The sequence below is a fragment of the Meriones unguiculatus genome, chromosome 1 (assembly GCF_030254825.1).
Source record: "Meriones unguiculatus strain TT.TT164.6M chromosome 1, Bangor_MerUng_6.1, whole genome shotgun sequence".
In the NCBI taxonomy this organism is placed as follows: domain Eukaryota; kingdom Metazoa; phylum Chordata; class Mammalia; order Rodentia; family Muridae; genus Meriones; species Meriones unguiculatus.
The window spans coordinates 52,986,183-52,992,839 of record NC_083349.1 but is presented as its reverse complement, the minus strand read 5'-3'; the positions used below and the strand labels follow the sequence as shown (position 1 = coordinate 52,992,839).

General features: G+C 43.0%; 1 long non-coding RNA gene across 1 annotated transcript; it reads left to right on the top strand.

Annotated features, from left to right (window-relative positions):
• The first annotated feature begins 993 nt into the window (after positions 1–993).
• Positions 994–5,925, top strand: LOC132655769 (uncharacterized). The gene is made up of 3 exons (XR_009593596.1): positions 994–1,251; positions 1,816–2,205; positions 3,907–5,925. It is a non-coding gene; the product is annotated as an uncharacterized LOC132655769 (long non-coding RNA).
• Positions 5,926–6,657: the final 732 nt, after the last annotated feature.

The window sequence follows — 6,657 nt, the reverse complement described above, 5'->3', positions numbered from 1 at the left end:
GACAAAGCCTAATCAGGTTTATTTTTATGTGTTTGGAATTCTTTTCTTCCGTAAGTGATATTGAATATAATTAAATAGGAGTTGGTTGATTGTAAAATATCCTCATTCAGAGAGTATAACATCAGGAGATATTTTTTCAGTTTTTTTTTTTCAATGGCCTTGCAAATACAATCCCACCCTGAACTTTAAATATATATGTGTCTCTATCTATCTTTAGGTAGGTAGAGAGACAGACAGACAGATGTTGTGTAATCTTTCACATTCTTTAGTGTGGCTATAAACTATCATTTTGAATTTGTTTTCTTCAACATAGCAGTGGTGTTTCCAGTCCTTAGCCCCTTCTGCTTGGCACCCATTGTTTTTTTTTTTTTGTTTTGTTTTTGTTTTTGTTTTTTTTTTACTTGTTGAGATTTAGTTTTTGCTTTATATTTTATTTTGCTTCACTTTTGGTTTTGTGACAGAGTTTCTAATAACCCAAGATGGCTTCAAACCTGCTAATAGCAGAGGCTGATGTTGGACGCCCGATCCCCCTGCCTCCATCTCCCAAGTGGGGAGACCACAAGCCTGTGCCACCATGCCAGGCTCTCAGATCACCTTAGCTGTTTCTCAGTTATCCCTGATGTAAGCGAAAGTTGGTGCGGCCTCCTAGGGTACAGACCATCTACACAAGGGCCCCCCAGAAAACTCCCCAGAAGGAGAAGTGAGGCCCTACAGGGTCTGTGAGTTCCTGTATGCTCCCCTTTTGGCCTCATCCACAGGCCCTGAGGGGTCGTGACAAGGGCATGAAGTCCCCTGTCCGAGAGGCTGAGAAGTAGAATGCGCATCTGATCCATGTGTGCTTACGCTCTCTCAGTGTAAATGCTTGCCTGGTTTAGCACGAACGCAGCTTCCGTACCCTGCCCGGGAAACACCCACTGAGAAAGCAGACACAATGAGGGGTTTCCTCCTAGGCACTGAGCAAAGGGTGCAGATGCGAAGCTGGGGGCCAGCCTGGGCCAGCCTCACAGTAGACTTCTCAGCCAAACAACGTGGCACACCCCTGTCAGCAACAGGAGGCCAGGGTGGAGAGCTGAAAGTCGGAGGCCAGTCTGACCTACACACTCACAGTGTTGTGGTTTTGGATGCACATCCCTCAGCCTAGCTTTCACGTGGGTGCAGATAATCCAAACTTGGGTCCTCACCTTTGCATGGCAAGCATTTTCCTGACAGATCCATCTCCCAGCTCCAAAGGGATATTTTAATTTTGTTCTGGTGAGTAGAATTTATTCCTTTGTCTTTTCTCAAGTGAGTAGCCATAGATGTTTCTTTTAAAGCTTAATGGTCAGTTTCTTTTTAAAAACCAGTGGCCGGTGAAAGCATTAGGAGACTACAAAATTCAGGTGCTTGTAACATTATTTCCTGTGTGCTGTTCTCTAGTTTGTAAAATGTGTGTGTGTGTGTGTGTGATTTATTAAAAAATAAAACATAATTGAAAACTCCATTATGTTCCAAGCTCTTGAGGAGCCCAGTCCTCCTTTGGTTCAGCTTGACTGAGAGGGGTGAGGCCTGGCTGCAGTCAACATCAGGACTGCACACACCCATGCTAGCTGAAGGGGCCATCTCTAAACCCCAGAAGCAGAATCTGAACACAGATCTGCCTGATACCCTTGCCCATAGCTGCTGAAGAGGACCCTGCTTCTCTGGCTCATTGGATGCTTACAACCTGGAAGCACCCTTCTTTAAGCTGCTTTTATTACCATGCAGTGATTGTGCACAATAATGGGTTTCTTTGTGTCATCCTCACACATAAATATATTTCTCCCTCCTCCATGCCAGGACATTGACGGGTCCAATCTTGTGGAGATCTTGTGACAAGGGAATTCAGCTGCTGTGAGTTCAAGAGGGCAAGACCCATGTCATACCCAGAGTTCCACCACTCTTTCCGCCCCCACATTTCCTCTGGTTGTTGCTTTCTCTTCACCCCGTGTCCCATAGTGTCTCCTGGGCCTTGGAGGAGATGATACAGATGTCTCCTTTATGGCTGGACATTCAACAGCCATTTCTTCTCTGGACTCTGGTCACTATGAGTCTCTGCTGTTATTGCTGACTGCTGCAAGCACAGACTCTTTTCTGACCGAAGCTGACACCAGCACTGTCTGAAGGACGTGAGCTCCGGGCAATCCCTTTTCACCTGACTCTTGAGAGCTTTCGTTTTGCAGTCCAGAGGTAAGCACCCGTGAGCTCTGCTTGACTTCTGGAATTTATTCTTGGGAACAAAGGACAGGAAAGATATTAGAAAACATTAGAAAGATAGCCACATACTCTGGGGGTGGGGGGGGAGAATGAGTAGAAAAAAGGAACTGGTTAACAGTTTCTTTAGTGTTTCCTGTTCTGTTTTGACATTATCTCAACAACCACTTAAGGATTATGCCATGGCAAAAGAAGGCTGTTGTTTTTATGTGGCTTTTGTCATAGCTGCCTGGCTTCTCTTTAGTTTTCCTTCTCATGTGACTTCTTGTTTGTTTGTTTTATAAATGTAGTTGTTTTCCCAAGAATTTAAACACTGTTTCTTAAATTTTCTTTTCTCCTCACTTTAGATTCCTGTGTTTTCTTATCCCTGTCTGCAAGTTCCTAAATCTAGATTTCTCAATTGGACTATTCATTTAAATTCCAAACTTCATGGCTAAGAAAAAAAAAAACAAAACACATAACATTTCTATTTTAATATCCCATCCCATCAGAGAGGTCTAAAGTTGAACTCATTAACTTTACCTCTCTTTTAAAGCCCTCTCCTTTCACAAACTACCCACTTACTAATAATATCACCCACTTGGGGGTTCTCACTGGACTCTCATTCTCCACGCTTGTGTCTGCCAAGCTCTGGTTTCCAGCTCTGACCTGAGTGTCCTTGGGCACTGGTAGATTCTATTCCTGTTATTAAAAATGGGCTTTTGGATGTCTACTTAATAAAAAATTTCTGTGTTTTCAAGGCTCAACACACACAGCCCTGCCCCCACCTCAAAGCCACTCTAGGTCTCAATTGTATAGGGAAGATTTGGACAAGACTATATCTGGAATAGTAAACCAAAAATTGTATATCTATTTATGTGTATATGTAGATTATTTTATTTATAATATGTGTGTGTGTCTGTGTGTGTTTACAGGGTTTCTTTGTGTAGCTCTGGCTGTCCTGAATCTGTAGACCAGAACCCACAGAGATCTGCCTGCCTCTGCCTCCCCAATGCTGAGATTAAAGATGTGTGCCACCATGTCTGACTAAATTTTTTCACCTCTAGGTTATTTCACCTTTGTTCTAAAAGCAAGGACCTCATACATGGAAGTCTTTGAAAATGTTTGTTGATATCATTAATTAATCAATGAAGTAAAGTAGAATCCATTTAAGTGGTGCATTATTTCTTCCTGCGCCCATTCTTTTGTCTTTTGGATCAGTTGGTTGGTTGGGTGGGTGGGTAGGTAACTGGGTACTTGCTTGGTTGATTTTTTTTTTTGATAGATCTCACAATAGCTCAGGCTGGTTTTGAATTTGATCTTTTTGCTTCAGAGGTATGCATGCTGGGATTACAGACATGCCTCCCCACACTTCCCTTCAAATTTCCCATTATCTTCCATCACTTTCTCTGGGTTGGCCTCAGTACTCAGAAATGTTGATGTTGCAAATGGCCTAGCCTACAAAACTTCTGGAAGTAAATTTGGTTTACAGTCCCTGACATGGTCTGGCCCCTTACAAGGACAAAAATTTGGAGAGCAAAACTTAAGAGAATGACTGATGTGAATTCTTTCATTTCGAACACACGAGGACAGAAAGGAAAGTTTCCATTTATACAGGGTTCTACAGGGCTGCGGTTCAATAGGTGATCTGTATGCTTCCTTTTTACTTCTAAACACATGTGTTCCTTTGTTTCTCAGGAAGCAATCATCGTGTAGCCATGGAAATCAACGAGTGCAGAGGAAATGTTGCAGGGAATAATGAAGCCAACGAGCTCAACGCCACAAAAGTTGGTCACATCCTAAAACAATTGAAGTACAAGAATCCAGAGGCTCTTGGAGGAAGTGTGGTATTTTGACAGTAACCTCTACGGCAAGTGAGCACATTTCAAGATGCTAAAGTGTTTGCAAAATGTGAACTAAGCCTGTTGCTCATTCCTCATCCTTTCACCTCAACAACCCTGATGCCCACTTTCCATGGTCTTCCCATCCTATGAATAAACCCTGGGTTTAAATGACTTTCCAAAAACAAACGTGACATACACTCTGATGGGTGGCCCCACACCTAGAAGGATATATGAACAGCACATGTTTGAGGTGATGGATTAGTAAATGAATATATACACACAAAGGACATGAAGTTTGGGGTATAGGGATGAAGGTATTTGGGAGGAGTTAAAAAACTGGGGTGAATATGATCAACATACATTGTATGAACTCTCAAATAATTAATTAAACATACGTATTATTTAAACTATTATTAGTGGCAGCATTTAAAGAACATGTTCTTTCCACCAATCAGAAGTCATCTTAGCTAAGTGAGCCATGTCCACATGTCCTGGCCTGAATTTTACAGAACAAATATCTTGCAACTAACTTTTCACACCTATAACTATTCTGTCTTCATTATCATTGTGGCAGGAAGCATGGCAGTGTGCAGGCAGACATGGTTCTGGAGAAGTTGCTGAGAGTTCTAAATCTTGGTCTGCAGGCAGCAAAAGGAGACTGTCTTCCACACTGGGCATGGCTTGAGCATATAAAACCTCAGGGCCTCCACCCCCATAGTGACACAGTTCCTCCAACAAGGCCACACCTCCAGATAGTGCCACTCCCTATGGCTAAGCACTCAAACACATGAATCTAGGGGCCATATGTACTCAAGCCAACAAAACAGTGAGCGATGGGGGTGGAGCTGAGTCAATGGATGTGGGGCTCTGAAGGTGAAAGGTTGTTAGTGTCTAAAATACCTATGTGTCCCCTGAGCAATTCCTCCCCATACAAATCTACCCCTTACCCATAGCCTGTCAGTGTGAGTTCAAACTTTTTTCAAAACTGAGCACGTCGGCCTTCATTCAAGACTTCCCACTGCTGGCCTGAAGGTAAAGCCGTGTTCCTGGACTCAGGACATTGGTAAACTCCCTATCGTTTCCTAATCCACAAAGCCAAGATTCCAGCAGGCTTCCTGGCATGGCAAAGTGCCAGGCCTGCCAGAATATCCTCATTACCTGTGGAGAATGGAGCATTAGTGCTGTGCCTCCCACTGTGTGGCTCTGCTCTTGGAAGTGCGGTAGGTAACAAGGCCCACCCTTCCTGATGGCCTCTCTGCCCTGGATGGGGGAATGGAGCAATAATCCAGATCTCCTTAGTCAGGCTTTTTAACCAAGGAAGAAGAACCCAGAGGAACAAAGTGGCTTCAAGTCAAGCATCTCAGCTTAAGCATTGAGAGGGATGCCAGGCCCAGTTTCTCCCAGGCCCAGTTTCTCCCAGGCCCAGTTTCTCCCAGGCCCAGTTTCTCCCAGGCCCAGTTTCTCCCAGGCCCAGTTTCTCCCAGGCCCAGTTTCTCCCAGGCCCAGTTTCTCCCAGGCCCAGTTTCTCCAGCCAACAGCATTGTGTAATGGACATCCCCAAAGCTCTGGAGGACCGAAAGAGCATTTGTACAAGTCATGCTTTCTCTCTCTCTCTCTCTATCTCTCCACAGAAAATTCAGGTCTACTTTTATTATTTTAACTGATGTCTCTGTACCCAGGTTTTTGCAACCTGTCTTTGTCAAAATATCTGGCCAGGATCTCAGAATTTTAAAACTTTTTTCTTTGTTGGATAACATGGATGACTGGGTTAATTCATAGTCTCTTTGTCCAGACTCTTTTTAAGAATCTCCAAGGCATTCTGAACAAATGGAATTTTGCTTGCTTGATTAGGAGGAATAAAACCAGAAAGTCATGTGTTTGGCTTTTGTGAAATCAAAAGGAGATATTCTGATCGAGTTTTAAAGCATCAAATGCTGTAGAGGTCAGTTGTGCAATACTTAAATAGCCACCACCCTTCCCAGGCCTGGGTCCAAGGAATCATTAAACATGGATGATAAAGGCCTTCCTTCAGAGAATAAACTGCAATCAGGTTTCTTTTCTGAGAGCTAAAGGGAAAAGCTTTAATGGTTCTTTTTGGTGCAGGGTGGTTTGAGTTTAAGCACTAAACTGTCTTTCTAGTATTTGAAGGGATTAAGTTTGGAGTTCATTGTGTTGACTGTCTTTTCCAAGATTAGATAGTTTAGTTAGGCTCCTACTGGCCATGTAAATGTCTCCGAGTTTATTGACTGTCTGTAGTCTTTATCAAAGCCCGAACACAATCGACAGCTTGTAAACAGAGTTCCCATTATTTGTGTGGTACTGATAAGACTGACTGAGAGCTGAATTTTTTTTTTTTTATGATTGACTGGCCAGTTAAAGATACTAATACAGTACAGAAAAGGATGATAAATGCGAATGAATTCAGTCAGTGAGCTTGCCCTTTTGTCTGGGAGCTACAATCTGTTTTGCACCTGTAGGTTGTAGAAATAATTACCTGAATAGCACTCAGTTAAAACTATGCAAGTCTACTTGAATACGTCATGTACATTTCTACTGCTCTTTCAATGACCTGCAAAGGGGCTTATGCTTTCCCAGGAAGACATGT